Below are 16438 nucleotides of genomic sequence, written 5' to 3' on the forward strand. Positions count from 1 at the left end.
TAAAAGTATGAAAAAGATATGCTTTGTGAACACTAATGAAAAGAAAGCTAGAGTGATTATATTAATATCAAATGGAGTAGGCTTCAAAATAATATTACCAGAGAGTGGTATTATAGATATCACCTGATCAATAGATAGATGTGATAGATAACACCTGATTATTGTGTCAAATGACCAGAAGACCTAACAATCCTAAATATATTGTAGCTACCAACTTCAAAATACATGAAGCAAGACCTGAGACAAAGGCAGCGGCTCAACCCACTGAGCCACCCAGGCACCCAACAAACCTCAAATTTTAAAGAACTGAAGTTTGTAACAAAGTATATTCCCGGACAGAATTAAACTAAAAATCAATTAATGGAAAGAGATCTGGAAATTCCTTCCTTCCAAATATTTGGAAATTAAACAGTTTTTTTTTTTTCCTCCCAATTTATTTATTTTCAGAAAAACAGTATTCATTATTTTTTCACCACACCCAGTGCTCCATGCAAGCTGTGTAAACAGAATTCTAAATAGCCAACGGGTTAAAAGTCACAAGGAAAAGTTTAAAAAATCAAAGAACTAAATGGAAGTGAAAGCACAACATAACAAAATTTGAGGGACATAGCTGAAGTAGTAATACAGCATTAAACTATTAACTATATTAACTGTAACTATAAACACTGCATTAGGGACACCTGTGTGGCTCAGTCAATTAAGCCTCTGCCCTCACCTCCAGTCATAATCCTGGGGTCCTAGAATAGAGTCCTGCATTGGGCTCCTTGCTCAGCAAAGAGACTGCTTCTCCCTCTGCCTGCTACCCTCCCTACTTATGCTTTCTCTCTGACAAATAAAATCCTGAAAAATTTAAAAACCACTACATTACACTATTTGTATCAGAAAAGAAGTTTTTCATCAATGATCTCAGCTTCCCCCTTAAGAAATCAGAAAAAAAAGGAAATTAAACCCAAAGCAAACATAAGAAAGGAAATAATAAAGGTAAGCATAGAAATTTTTAAAAAAACCTCAAAATAGGGCGCCTGGGTGGCTCAGTGGTTAAGCCGCTGCCTTCGGCTCAGGTCATGATCTCAGGGTCCTGGGATCGAGTCCCGCATCGGGCTCTCTGCTCAGCAGGGAGCCTGCTTCCCTCTCTCTCTGTGCCTGCCTCTCTGCCTACTTGTGATTTCTCTCTGTCAAATAAATAAAATCTTTTTTTTTTAATTTTTTTTTTTTTAAGATTTTATTTATTTATTTGACAGAGAGAAATCACAAGTAGATGGAGAGGCAGGCAGAGAGAGAGAAGCAGGCTTCCTGCTGAGCAGAGAGCCCGATGCGGGCCTCGATCCCAGGACCCTGAGATCATGACCTGAGCCGAAGGCAGCGGCTTAACCCACTGAGCCACCCAGGCGCCCTCAAATAAATAAAATCTTTAAAAAAAAAAAAAAAACTCAAAACAGAAAAACAGAGAAATTGAATAAAACCAAAAAGCTGGTTATTTGAAATCATCAATAATAATGAAAAACCTCCAGGCAAACTGGCCAAAAGTGAAAAAAAAAAAGGACACCAATTTCCAAGATAAAAAATGACGGAGTAGACACTACTACAGATGCTACAGATATTAAAGCTATTATTAATAATAAAAATAACCGTTAGCTACCACAATAAAGGAGGCAAAAACAAAAAGGGGAGAAGTCCCAAGATACAAAATAAGAACAGTGGAAAATATGAACAAAAGCAAGAGAAAACATATGAAATAATGGAAAAATGATTACATCTTCAATAAAATACTACATAAGAATAAAGCTGAAAAAACGACAAACTGTAATTATCAAGTGCCCTGAAGGGGACAAAACAAAACAGGACTTGAACACTGGGAAGGCCTACAATAAGACCCAGTATCATAAAGGAGTCCATTCCTCCTCATTAAATGCAGCCATTAATTGAATAATAAAATACGGGCAGATTTTTTTAAAAATACAACTGATTCTAAAGTATAGTGGGAATCATAAGTCAACCTGCATAATCTCAAAGTGGTCAACGTTTCTGGACGTCATACAAGGGAACAGCAGTAAATTCTACAACAGAGAAATTCAAAACGCCTGCATGGCAAAACTATCAGTGAGCGAAATCAAAAGGCAAATGGAAAAAAAACGTGCCATTTACACAAGGTACTGGCTGGCTGTATGATCTCGGGTCTTCACCCATCTGAGCCTCCCTTTTCCCTCCGGTTGCAACTGAGACACTAGCGGCGTCGCAGGCCAGGTGTAAGGATCAGAGGAAGATTTGGCTGAAAATAAGAGGTCAGAGCTCTTATTAGGAACCCGGTGTGCCTCAGGTAACTTGCCGGGGCTTTCATTCCTCCCTGCACCTGGCGAGGCTCCTGCACGCCGCACGCGCCTTCCCGGCGCCGCCAGGTGTGTCCGGCCCCGCCTCCTGCCTCGCCCCGCGTCCCCGGGGCCTGGTCACGCGCGCACCCGCGCGAGCTTCCGGACTCGCTCCCGCGCGGCAAGAGACACTTGCGGCCGGTCGGCGGCGCTTCTTTTGACAAAGGGAGGAAGGCGAGCCCTCGCCGCCGCCCCCCCAGCCTCCGTCTCCGCCCCCGCACGTCCGGCCAGGCGAGTCTCGCCAGCCCCGCGCGGAGAACAACGCCAGGCGGCCCCCGACGCCGCCCCGAGGGTTCGTCGCCGCCTTCGAGTCGCGGAAGTTTGGGCTCCCACCCCGCACAGACAGGAGCCCATCCCTCAACTCCTTCCCCTCAGCCCCCAGGCCTCGCAGAGCTGCGTGGGAGCCACCTTCATACCTGGAGGGGCACAGCCTCCACTTGTGGCTCAGTGCCTAGCCGGGTCAGGGAGCGAGTCGGCGAAGACGCGCGGAGACCGGGGCCCTGTCACCCACTCGCGGCAGGAGGTGGGGGAAGGGCAGCCACCGGCGCGCTCGCAGCATTGCACATGCGCAGATGCAAGCGCTGCTGGCCGTCCCAGGGTCCTCTGAGGGGTGGTTCATCAAATTCCGGGACTACATTTCCCATAAGTCTTTGGGCGTGCCGCTGTAGGGACTCCTAAGGAAGGTTTCTAGTTTGGCGGGTGGTTTGAGCCTGACGGAAATAATCCCTGGCGGAGGCGATAATCCCCCGCCTGAACTGTTCATTTCCCGCAGAAAGGGTTATGAATTACAACCACCACCTCCCCCAAAATATAAAAACCTGGCTTTCAAAGATTACATAGGTAATCTATGGTAACTAATTAGAAAATATGTATAAAATAAATATCTATAATTTTTCAAAGATAGCCGTGTGTAACATTAAATTCATACCTTCGTGATTTTTAAAAAATAAAATTGGCCAGGGGTGCCTAGCTGGCTCAGTCCGTGAAGCATGCAACTCTTTTTTTTTTTTTTTAAGATTTTATTTTTATTTATTTGACAGAGATCACAAGTAGGCAGAGAGGCAGGCAGAGATAGAGGGGGAAGCAGGCTCCCTGCTGAGCAGAGAGCCCCGTGCGGGCCTCGATCCTAGGACCCTGAGATCATGACCTGTGCTGGAAGCAGAGGCTTAACCCACTGAGCCACCCAGGCATCCCAAGCGTGCAACTCTTGATCTTGGGGTTATGGGTTCAAGCCCCACATTGGGTGCAGAGATTACTTAAAAATGAAATCCTTTTTTTTTTTAAGCAAAAAAAAAAGAAAAAAGAAAAAAAATTGGCCATAAAGATATCACAGGCTGCAACTAGCTTCTTCTGTCTTTATTTTTTAGGGCAGATTTATGTGCACAGGAAAATTTGAGGAGAATGTACAGAGAATTTCTGCACACCACTTGCCCCTGAACCTGCATAGTCTCCTCCACTATCAACATCCCCTAACCACAGTGGTAAATTTGTTATAATGAAATGCCCATTGACACAGTTTCACTCTTCATGTTGTTTACTTTAGGATTCGCTCTTCATGTTGTACATTCTATAGATTTTGATATGTATATATAAAGTATTATACATAATGACATCTATCCACCACTATAATATCATATGGAATAGTTTTTCGTCCCCTGTGTTCCTTCTAGTCATTCCTTCCTCCTTCTCCCCGAACCCCTGGAAAACACTGATATTTACATGTGCATAGTTTAGTATAGTTGGAATCATATAGAATGTAGCCTTTTCAGATGAGCTTCTTGCACTTAGAAATATGCATTAGAAGTTCCTGTATATCTTTTCATGGCTTGGTAGTTCATTTTTTTAAAGTTTCATTTTGTCTTGTTTTGTTTTAAGCCATCCAGGTGTCCCAAATTGCTTCCAAGTTTTGAAAATTACGAATAAAGCTGCTATAAACATTCATGTGCGGAGGGTTGTGTGGAAATAAAATAACTTATTTGGGTAAGCACTAAGGAGTATAATTGCTAGCTCATATGGGAGGAGTTTGTTTCATTTTGTAAGAAACTGTCAAAGTGTCTTTCAAAGTGGCTGTGCCATTTTGCATTCCCACCAGCAGTGAATGAGAATTCACTTTGCTCCACATCCTTGTCAGCATTTGGTATTGTCACTGTTGTGGATTTTGGCCATTCTAATAGGTGTGTAGTGGTAACAACTAGTTTTTAATTAAAACAATATATGATTTCAAAAAGACATCAATATTCATGGTGGCAGTATTCACAATAGGCAAACAGTAGGAAGAACCCAAGTGCCCACCAACAAAAGAATGGATAAATCAACGTGGTATATATGTATGATGCAATATCATTCAGCCAAAAAAAGAATGAAGTTCTGACCCATGGCGCAACATGGCTGAACACTGAAGATATGCTAAGTGACTTAAGCCAAGATTGTGTAATTCCACTTACAGGAAGTATCTAGACTAAGTAAATTCATAGAGAAAGTAGAATAGAGATTACCAAGGCCTAGAGGAAGGGAGGCATGGGGACAATGTGTGGGATGATGAAAAAGTTCTTAAAAGAGATAGTGATGGGGTGCTTGGGTGGCTGTTGGTTGAGTGCCAGACTCAGGATTTCCACTCAGGTTATGATCTCCAGGTTGTGCTTGGTGGCACAGAGCCTGCTTGAACTTCTCTCTCTCCCTCTGCCCCTCCAGCCCTGCTTCCACACTCTCTCTCAAAAAATAAATAATCTTAAAAGAAAAAGAGATAAAGCTGGTGGCTATACAACATTGTGAATATGTTTAATGCCACTGAATTGTATGCTTGGAATGGTTAAAATGGTAAATTTCAGGGCGCCTGGGTGGCTCGGTGGGTTGGGCCGCTGCCTTCAGCTCAGGTCATGATCTCAGGGTCCTGGGATCGAGTCCCGCATCGGCCTCTCTGCTCAGCAGGGGGCCTGCTTCCCTTCCCCTCTCTCTGCCTGCCTCTCTGCCTACTGTGATCTCTCTGTCAAATAAATAAATAAAATCTTTTAAAAAAAAAAGGTAAATTTCATGTTACGTATATTTTATTTTTTAAAGATTTTATTTATTTATTTGACAGACAGAGATCACAAGTAGGCAGAGAGTCAGCCGGGGGTGGGGGGGGTGGGGAGTCAGCCGGGGGGGGGGGGGGGGGGGGAGGAAGCAGGCTCCCCGCTGAGCAGAGAGCCTGATGCAGGGCTCACCCAGGCGCCCCATGTTATATACATTTTATCAGAATTTTAAAAAATAAACTGGATGGGGAGCCTGGGTGGCTCAGTGTGTTAAAGCCTCTGCCTTTGGCTCAGGTCATGATCCCAGGGTCCTGAGATGGAGCCCCACATCGGGCTCTCTGCTCAGCTGGGAGCCTGCTTCCTCCTCTCTCTCTGCCTGCTTCTCTGCCTATTTGTGATCTCTGTCAAATAAATAAATAAAATCTTTAAAATAAAATAAAAAGACTAGCTAATAGATATAAACATGTATTACACAAAATAATAAAAAAAACTTTGGGGTGTATTTTGAAAAGACTACTGGAATATACAAAAAGGGAAGAACCCATCCCCCATATGCACACACAAAATAATTTCTCCTATGCCTTATGCTTAACAACAGAATACTGTGTAGTGTGGACTGTTTCTGAAGAGCTTGAAAAATTCAAAACCACATTATTTTCTATTAATTTCCTCTTAGGAATAAAGGACAAGTGTAGAGAATGCTTTTTGGAAAACATTGCATTTTTATTTGTGCCTTTTTTTTTTTTTAAAGATTTTATTTATTTGTCAGAGAGAGAGAGAGAAAGAGAAAGCACGCACAAGCAGGCTTCCTGCTGAGCAAGGAGCCGGTTGCGGGCTCCATCCCAGGACCCTGGAGTTATGACCTCAGCTGAAAGCAACTATTCAACCAACTGCTCAGCCGAGGAAGGCATCCAGGTGTTTCCACATTGCATATCAATGAATTTTGTACTGTTATATTAAAATCCACTGGGGGCCCCTGGGTGGCTCAGTTGGTTAAACGTCTGCCTTCAGCTCAGGTAGTGATCCTGGGGTCCTGGGACAAAGCCCTGCGTTGGGCTTCCTGCTCAGCAGGGAGTCTGCTCCTCCCCTTCTCTCTGACCCTCCCCCCCACCGCGTGTGCTTTCTCTCTCTCAAATAAATAAATAAATAAGTTATTTATTTTTTAAAGATTTTATTGTTTTATTTGAGAGAGAGAGAAAACGAGCATTTGAAAAATAACTGGCTCACTGAGTCATGAAGATCTTTCAAGTGTTAATAGATTTCATTACATAGTGTCAAAGGACAGCAATAATATCACCACTGGTCTCATCAGAAAAGCTTTAAGTATTTGGAAGCAGATACAAGTCTTTGCCAAAACTCTGATCTTCACTTGAAAGCTCATTTTATCATTGGGCAACAAATATAGTCAGTTGTTTTCCTTGAAGTGACAGCTCACTTCATTCATTTCTTTTTTTCTCTTTTTTTTTTTCATTCATTTCTGAGAAAATGTCTGCCAAACACTCAGGCTTCGTTTGACTGTCAGCCAATGCAGTAAAAAAAGGTGTTCCATGAAAAAAGCAGCCCATTCAGCTCACCACTCAAAGGACTGCAGGAGTGATTTTCCTGGAGACAATCATCCGGCCCCTGCCTGGGACAGAATACTTGTGCATTCTTCTTGTTTCATCAGATTATTAAAAACACACATTCGGGGCACCTGGGTGGCTCAGTTGCCTTTGGCTCAGGTCGTGGTTTCCAGGGTCCTGAGACTAAGTCTCACGTGGGGCTCCTTGCTCCGCAGAGAGTCTGCTTCTCCCTCTCCCTCTGCCTGCCGCTCCCCCTGCTTGTGCTCTCTCAAATAAATGAATAAAATCTTAAAAACAAATACAAGAACAAGACATGCTCGGAAGGTTGAGACTTAATACAATTAATAATGTTTACTGCTCCATTAAGGTAATTCTTTTTTTTTTTTTTAAAGATTTTATTTATTTATTTGACAGAGAGAAATCACAAGTAGGCAGAGAGGCAGGCAGAGAGAGAGAGAGGGAAGCAGGCTCCCTACTGAGCAGAGAGCCCGATGCACGACTCGATCCCAGGACCCTGAGATCATGAGCTGAGCCGAAGGCAGTGGCTTAACCCACTGAGCCACCCAGGCGCCCTCCATTAAGGTCATTCTTAAGTAAACCAAGCATTCCTTCTCGAGAATTACGTGAGAGCACAGAATCCAATGAGGGTTGGTTCAGTGGGGTGCCACTCTCTTCAATCCTGCGGTGGCCCCAGGAAAGCCCCCCTTTCCTCCAACTGCTTTTGCAAGAAAGTAATGTCTAAGTATCATTATCAAAATAATCTTGACCTCCTGGATTTCCTGAGAGTATCCTGGAAACCCCAGGAGCTACAGACTACATTAACAGCACAATCTTTATGTGCCATTATCACACCTAAAAAAATTAACATCGTTTCCTTAGTGGTATTCAAATATCCAGTCGCTGTTCATATTTCCAAATTTTTTTTTTTTTAAGATTTTATGTATCTATTTGAGAGAGTGAGAGAGAGCCCACAAGCAGCTGGGAGGGTCAGAGAGAGAGAGAGGCAGACTCCCACTGAGCAGGGAACCCCCTCCAGGACTCCATCCCAGGACGCTGGGATCATGATCTGAGCGGAAGCCTGATGTTTAACCAACTGAGCCATCCAGGTGCTTTCATATTTCCCAATTCTTTTAAAAAACACCATATATTTCTTTAAGTTTTTATAACTCAAGATCCAAATGACTCCATATCATAGGTTCCCCATCCATATCTTTTCTTTCTTTGCCGTTTATATGTTGAAAACACAGTGTTGTTTCTTCTGAAGAATTTCCACATTTGGATTTTCCTGATCATGTTAAATTTTAATTAACAACTTTCTGTTCCTTTATCTGGACTCCAAACCTGAGAAAGTCAATGTTTAGGAAGAATTTTTGGCCACATATTAATAGCAATTCCCTACTCCTTTCCAGGTCTAAAAATGATTCTTTTTCTAAGATATTTAGTGACAGGGGCACCTGGGTGGCTCTGTCGTTAAGCATCTGCCTTCAGCTCAGGTCATGATCTTAGGGTCCTGGCGTTGAATCCCATCTGGGCTCTCTACTCAGCCAGAAGCCTGCTTTTTCCTCTGCCTTTGCTGCTGCTTGTGTTCCCTCTCTCACTGTCTCTCTCTGTCAAATAAATAAATAAAATCTTTTAAAAATAAAAAAAAAAGATAGTGACAGTGTCGGGTTTTTCCACCAGGTGTCTTTATTTTCTACCCCTCGATTCAGCATTCCTGCAATCAAGGTTTATCAGGCACCCATGAAGACACAGCTGTGAGCCACACGCAAAGCTCCCTCCCCTTGTGAGCTTACATTCCTGTTGGAGGACAAGGCAATAAACAAAAAGCAAAATATACATCGAGTCAGGTGGCATTCACCACTAAGGAGGACCTTATCAGGAGTGCTGTGATGGGGTGCATTTTGGAACAGAGTGGTTAGGGAAGGCTTTACTGAGCAGGTGAGGTTTGAGCCAAGACTCTGCAATCAGGTATGAGGCTCCGTAATCATAATTCCAAGACTCTATCAGCAGACCCCTAGTGGGAGATGCCCTTGGTTATTCCCAGTGTCTGACAACACCACTCCATCTGGTTTCCATTCCTCCCAGCAAGCCAACCTGCTTCCCCCTTTCATACCTGAGATGATGGAAGGGAAAGATACCTGATCACAGCTTCTCCTTCCTCGTCTGGGGGCTCTGAGAAATGGCCTTCAATCTCTTTTTCGCTCCCTGCAAAATTACAAAGTAGGAAGCTCACAAAAAATTCTCCCAAATCCGAGCAAAGTAAACACCTCATGCTTTTGTTCCTTCATTTTTAAACGTAAATTAAACATAAATGGAACAGCTTGAACCTTGCAAAATCCAGCTATCTTACTGAGCATCTGACAAGGCTATCTTTCTCCCTGGTAAGTGAAGGATTCTCACATGGCCAATGGCTTAGAAAGGTTTTATCCAAGGATTCCCTGGGGATACAGGGACTGTTTCATTTCTCTCTGTCTTTCCAGTACTATGCTTGGGATAGATGAGGAATGAAAAAGATGGGGCACCTGGGTGGCTCAGTGGGTTAAGCCTCTGCCTTCATCTCAGGTCATGATCTCAGGATCCTGGGATCGAGCCCCGCATCAGGCTCTCTGCTCAGTGGGGAACCTGCTTCCCCCTCTCTTTCTGCCTGCCTCTCTGCCTACTTGTGATCTCTTTCTCTCTGTCAAATAAATAAACAAAATCTTAAAAAAAAAAAAAAAAAGAATGACAGGAGCAGGAACTTATGATGCTTGAAATGCAGCCACGGCCAAGATCATCCAATTTTATAGTCCTGTCCACCTGAGGGTACCAGGTGCTGCCTGTGCAGGCTGCCTCTTGCCTCCGGGGGTGGCTACCAGCACCACCCAACATTTTATTGTCACCAGAGGGGAACAAGAGGTACCCATGCCAGAGGAGGGAGCTGCCCCCTTAGCTTGTTTCTCCTGCTGGCCAGCTCTTGGCTCTGCAAAAAAGTCATCCTCAGGGATGCCTGGGTGGCTCAGTCATTAAAAATCTGCCTTCGGCTCAGATCATGGTCCCAGGGTCCTGGGATTGAGCCCCCCTGCTCAGCGGGAAGCCTGCTTCTCCCACTCCCTATGCTTGTGTTCCCACTCTCACTGTGTCTCTCTCTGTCAAATAGATAAATAAAATCTTAAAAAAAAAAGTAATCATCATTCTGTGTTATACGCAACTGATGAATTTTTGAACTCTGCATGGGAAACTAATGATGTACCAGATGTTGGCTGATCGAATTTAAATTAAAAAAACAAAAACTAAAAAAAATAAAAATAAAAAACCAGAATGAAGAATAGTTTGTAAAGTGAAAAAGCAAAATCATAGTCATTTTGAATAAGTTTTAGTACTGGATGCATTATTTTTGTAGAGGATTTAGAGATAGTTTCATATGGATCAGAAAGACATAGGGAGGGGTGCCTGGGTGGTTCAGTTGGTTTAAGTTTGTGCCTTTGGCTCTGGTCATGATCTCAGGGTCCTGGGATGAGGCCCCACAATGGGGTCCCTGCTCAGCGGGAGCCTGCTTCTTCCTCTCCCTCCACCATTCATGCTCCTATTCTCTCACTACTCCCTCTCTCAAATAAATAAATCTTAAAAAAAAAAAAAAGACATGGGGGGACGCCTGGGTGGCTCAGTTGGTTAAGCAGCTGCCTTCGGCTCAGGTCATGATCCCAGCGTCCTGGGATCGAGTCCCACATCGGGCTCCTTGCTTGGCAGGGAGCTTGCTTCTCCCTCTGCCTCTGCCTGCCATTCTGTCTGCCTGTGCTCTCTCTCTCTCCCCCCCCCCCCCCGATAAATAAATAAAATCTTTAAAAAAAAAAAAAAGACATGGGTATTAGTACTATTGGGCCAAGTATTATTACAAAATTAACCAGTTGAATCAAAGAGTCCCATTTTTCATGAGTGGATCCAGAAACAGAATGGATTGTGGGGTCTCTTTGGTCCAAATACTTCTTTACAAGTGGAAAAACTAAAGCTCGGACTTCCTGGCCTCCAGAACTATGAGAAACACATGTTGTTAATGGTTTCAGCAGCTCTAGTGGCTTAAGGGATAGGCCCTTCTTGGCTGTGACTGTTTCTCTGACTTTCCTTGTTTTTGATGATGCTGACAGTTTTGAGTTCTAGTCAGGACTTTTGTAGGATGTTGGTGTTTTTCTCCTGATTAGACAGGAGTTATGGGTTCTGGGGAGGAAAGATAAAGGACCATTTTCATCATATCATGTCAAGGGCACTGTATCAATGTCCTAGGGCTGTCATAACCAAGTACCACAAACTGGCTTAAAGCAACATAAATTTATTCTTTCCTGGTTCTGGAGCCTGGAGGTCTGAAATCAAGTTGCAAGGCCATCCCACATCTGAAAACCACAGAAAAATCCTTCTTTGCTTCTCTGTAGCTTCCAGTGGTTTCCCTAGCTTCCTTGGCTCCTGCTGTAGCATGTTGGTCCCTGCCTCCTTTGTCACATGATATTCTCAGCTCTTGTCCCTATGTCTCTTCTCCTCTTCTTACAAGGAGACAAGTCATATTGAATTAAGGGCCAACCCTACTCCAGAATCACCCCATCTTTTTTTTTAAATTTTATTTATTTATTTGACAGATTACAAGTACACAGGGAGGCAAGCAGAGAGAGAGACAGGAAAGCGAGTTCTCTACTGAGCAGAGAGCCTGATGCGGGACTCGATCCCAGGACCCCGAGATCATGACCGAAGCCAAAGGCAGAGGTTTAACTCACCGAGCCACCCAGGCACCCCAGAATCACCCCATTTTAACTAATTACATCTGCAATGACCCAATTTCCAAATAGAGTCAAATTCTGAGGTCTTGGGAAGGACATGAATTTTGGGAGGATACACTTGAACCCATGCTATCAACATGATTTATGACTGTTGGTGTTGACCTTGGCCACGTAGTGTTTGTTAGAGCTCCCCACTGCAAAGTGACTCTTTTCTTTTCCCCTCTCCATACTTTATTCTTGGCAAGGAAGTCACTAGGAACAGTCCACATTTTTGGAGTGGGAAGTTATGCTCTCTATCTCTAGGGTTGAGTACCTACATTACTTATTTGGAATTCTTCTGCATGAGGAGCTCGTCTCTTCTCCCCATTTATTAATTTATTCAATCAATCCAGCATATATGTATGGTTGTATGAGAACTGTTAATTCGTACCTCTGTGGTACTGACTAGGTACATGGGCAGTTCCTTTTGCCTTTAGTCTTATACACTCCATTCCCAAAGTTCCTTGGGTCAGCACTACCTTCTCCTACCTCCTTCAGTGAGTTTGCTTCATACATTTAGAAAGCTACAGTTAGATCCTCCTGTCACAGCCTGCATTCTTTGCTGGGATCTTCCAACCCCCTAAATGATTTTTTTTTTTTTTTAATTAGTTTGCGGTAAGGTTCACTCTTGGTGTTGTAAAGTTCTGTAGGTTTTGAACATTGCGTAAGGTCATGTACCCACCATTACCAAGTCATACAGAATAGTTCTACCACCCTAAAAATCCCCTGTAGTTCATGTATTCCTCCCTTGCAACTCTAGTCCCTGGAAACCACTGGTCTTTTTACTGCCTGCCTAGTTTTATCTTTTCCAGAACGTCACATGGTTGGAATTACATAGCATGTGGCTTTTTTCAGACTGATTTCTTTTACTTGGCACGATGCATTTAAGATTCCTCCATGTCTTTTTGTGACTTTTAGGAGCTAAGTATTCTCTTGTTTTAATGCACTATGGTCGGCTTACCCATTCACCTTTGGATGGACATCTTGGAGATTTGGAGTTTATGGAGATTTTGAATAAAGCTGCTGTAAACATTCACGTGCAGACTTCTGTAGAGACATATGTTTTCAACTCAATTGGGTAAGTACTTAGGAACATGATCGCTAGATCATATGGTAAGACTATGGCATTTCTTTGTAAGAAGCTGTCAAACTATCTTCCAAAGTGACTGTACCATTTTGCATTCCCACCAGCAATGAATGAGAATTCTTGTTGCTCTGTGTCCTTGTCAGCATTTGATGTCAGTTTTTTTTTTTAAATTTTCATCATTCTAATGGGTGCATAGTGATGTCTTGTTTTAACTTGTAATTCTGTGATGACAGGTGATTTTGAGCATCTTTTCATATGCTTATTTTCCACCTGTATGTTTTCTTTGGTGAAGTGCTCAGATCTTTTGCACACGTTTTTTGTTTTCTTATTGTTCAGTTTAGGAGCACATCTAACAAGCAAATCTCGAGTTCAAAATACTATTCTCCACTAAAAGGAGCCAGAAGTCCTTGGAAAAGAGGTTGGTTACTGGTGTGAGAAGGGGTTAGACAAGATGAGCCCGGAGCATCTTATAGTACTAGAAAGTAAGGCAGTGCTTAAAAATAGCTGTGGGTGTCTAAAGGGCAGAGAAATCCATATGACAGAGGTCTCCAGTGGCCAAAGCCAGAACTGACTGAGCAACAAAATAATAACAGGATTAGATTATAACCTGTGGAATAAAATAAGTATTCATCAGTCCATATTGGTAATATATAAATAATTGAGTAGGTAAATAAATAAATGAGGCAGAAGGATGGCTCTTCCTTAGAGAATAATTCTAATCAACTAATACTGAGGAAATAAGAGAAGTAGAAAATCACCATTAGAACACACAATACCACAATAACAATGACTGCAGGCAAGATCCACCAGTAGAAGCTAAGACTGGTGGATGAAAGTGAGATGAAACAGGATATTGGTACAGTCTTCAAGTATCTACCCCAAATGTTTGCTAATTAAAAAGAGAAATATGTTATTTCGCAGTGCAGAAACCCCACAGACATGACCTAAACCAAGTGTTCAAAGTAAACGTCACTGCTAATAAGACATACTGACATCTGGGGCCCCTGGGTGGCTCAGTGGGTTAAGCCGCTGCCTTCGGCTCAGGTCATGATCTCAGAGTCCTGGGATCGAGTCCCACATCGGGCTCTCTGCTCAGCAGGGAGCCTGCTTCCCTCTCTCTCTCTCTGCCTGCCTCTCTGCCTACTTGTGATTTCTCTCTGTCAAATAAATAAATAAAATCTTAAAAAAAAAAAAAAGACATACTGACATCTGAAACCGCTGATATGATATATTGAGAAGGGCATCACCCTTCTGTGGCATCCTTTCCAGAAACATGTGACCTCAATATACTCATGAGAAAACAACAGACAATCCAAACTGAAGAACATTCAATAAAGTAACTGAGAAGTACCCCTCAATATGTCAAGGTCAGAAAGACAAGAAAAGACTAAGGAATTGCAACAGATTGTAGGAGACAAAGGAGACAAGAAAACTAAAGGCAGAATGAGATGATGGATTAGATCCTGGACCAAACAACTCCTCTCCCCACCCCCCAAAAAGAGGACTTTATTGGAAGAGCTGGTGAAATCAAATATGCACCAATTCTCTAACTATATTGATGAATATTTTACTTGTTCTTAGTTTTGACAGCTGTCCTATGGTTATATATAATGTAAACACTAGTGAAAACCAAGTTAAGGGTATATAGGAACTCCCTGTACTAATTTTGCAATTTTTCTCGAAGTCTAAAATTATTTCAAAATAAAAAGTTAAAAGTCATTTTTTTTTTTTTTTAAGATTTTATTTACTTGGGGTGCCTGGGTGGCTCAGTGGGTTAAGCCTCTGCCTTCGGCTCAGGTCATGATCCCAGGGTCCTGGGATCGAGCCCCGCATGGGGCTCTCTGCTCAGCAGGGAGCCTGTTTCCTCCTCCCTCTCTCTGCTGCCTCTCTGCCTACTTGTGATCTCTGTCTGTCAAATAAATAAATAAAAATATTAAAAAATATATTTAAAAAAAAAAGATTTTATTTACTTGACAGAGAGAGATGGCAAGCAGGCAGAGAGGCAAGCAGAGAGAGAGGAGGAAGCAGGCGCCCTGCTGAGCAGAGAGCCTGATGCGGGGCTCGATCCCAGGACCCTGAGATCACGACCTGAGCCGAAGGCAGTGGCTTAACCCACTGAGCCACCCAGGCGCCCCAAAAGTCATTTTGATACTCGCCTTTTATCTGTTAGTTATATGAAAATCTCTTCCTCATCTGGCACTGCAGTGGAGTGGATGTATCTCCATGCTGCTGTCTTAGTTGTACCTCCCAAAGGCCATTCCACCACTGTTCTAGAAGGTTAATGGCCTCTGAACTGAACAAAAAATAAGTGGTTTTTTTTACTTTAGGCGATGTTATGTGGTACACTGTGTTGGTGGATCAAATATTCTGTGAACCTCCAGACAGTAGGGTTGGCTGAGTCCATCGAGGCAGGAGAGGCAATTCCAGACGCATAACATGTGTTGTGATGATCTCAGCCCACATAAATTGCTCCCCTTTCAGAGTGGAAGCAGTCCATTGTAACTGACTTGTGACCAAATGACTGGTTGGTCTCCTTGAGGAATGGTACTATGTGGGGGATTCAATGCGGCAATAGGGTGAGTGTCCAGCAGCGGCAGTAGCCAGATCAGCCTTAGTGAGTGGTTTCCACACTGGCGGATCCATTATTAGTCTCTATCCATGCTACCATTGTGCCGGCACTGGAGTGGTCTTTGACACTGATATCATTGGCCAATGATAACTGGCAGAATCAATCATATTATCTGCTTCGTTTGGTCTCTTCTGTGTCAGATACTGGCTGGTGGGCGTTAACGTGTGATACCTGTGCTACAGAGATCCCACTTTGTGCTTACTCCTAGAGCTCCATCTACATGCCTCTTCTCCAAACCTCTTGGACCCTGATTTTCCAATCTTTCTCCTTCATAGGACCTTGACCACATAGTCAAGCCATTCGCCATTGCCCAGGAGCCTATACTTATTCTTCTATGGGGCCATTTTTCTTTTTACAAAAGGGGATGATTAGGTGCGTGACCTGGAGCTCTGCCAACTGGAGGGACTTCCTTTACCCCTAAGTGGAGCCCTAGTGTAGCAACAGTCTGTTGGCTCACACCCTTATACTGAGCCTACCCATTCATGAACCGAGCTTGAACTTTTCCTTCTTCTATCAGCTGGTCATCAAAGTTCCCCTTATGGCCATAAAGGTGTGAGCTGAAGGAAAGGTGCTGGCCAGGTGATGGTGGGTGACCTGGGGATCCAAGCCGTCTACCTGTGCAGCTTAGTTTGCCTTCAGGCCCTGGTTGTGCCCAATTTTACCTATTACTCTTTTGTCTAATGATGGGTTGTTTTGGACCCACCTGCCTTTATGAATTGGTGAGTCTGATAGAATACAGCCCATGGGGATGCCTGGGTGGCTGAGTCAGTTAAGCTTCTGCCTTCAGCTCAGGTCACAATCCCAGGGTCCTGGGACTGAGTCCCGCATTGGGCTCCCTCCCTTGCCTGCTGTCCTCTCTCTCTCTCTCTCTGACAAATGAATGGATGTAATCTTAAAAACAAACAAACAAACCGAAAACAAACATAGCCCATGATGCCCAGCTCCGGCCAGGTAGCCACTTGATGTGCTCACACTCACTAGCATAACCAGGACCTGGTAACA

General features: G+C 43.4%; 1 protein-coding gene across 5 annotated transcripts in view; it reads right to left on the reverse strand.

The window, feature by feature from the left end:
- The window catches only part of ZFP1 (ZFP1 zinc finger protein), a 41225-nt gene extending 32096 nt beyond the window's left edge, over window positions 1-9129 (reverse strand). For 2 of the 5 annotated variants that reach the window (XM_044255721.1, XM_044255719.1), the window contains exon 1: window positions 2783-2900. The gene's annotated coding sequence lies outside the window, so the exon portion shown is untranslated. Of the gene's footprint in view, window positions 1-2138; window positions 2270-2782; window positions 2901-9077 lie in introns of those variants that run through there. The other 3 variants (XM_044255720.1, XM_044255722.1, XM_044255718.1) reach the window with 3 other exon arrangements.
- Window positions 9130-16438: the final 7309 nt, after the last annotated feature.

This window comes from Neovison vison, chromosome 7, assembly GCF_020171115.1.
Source record: "Neovison vison isolate M4711 chromosome 7, ASM_NN_V1, whole genome shotgun sequence".
In the NCBI taxonomy this organism is placed as follows: Eukaryota; Metazoa; Chordata; class Mammalia; order Carnivora; family Mustelidae; genus Neogale; species Neogale vison.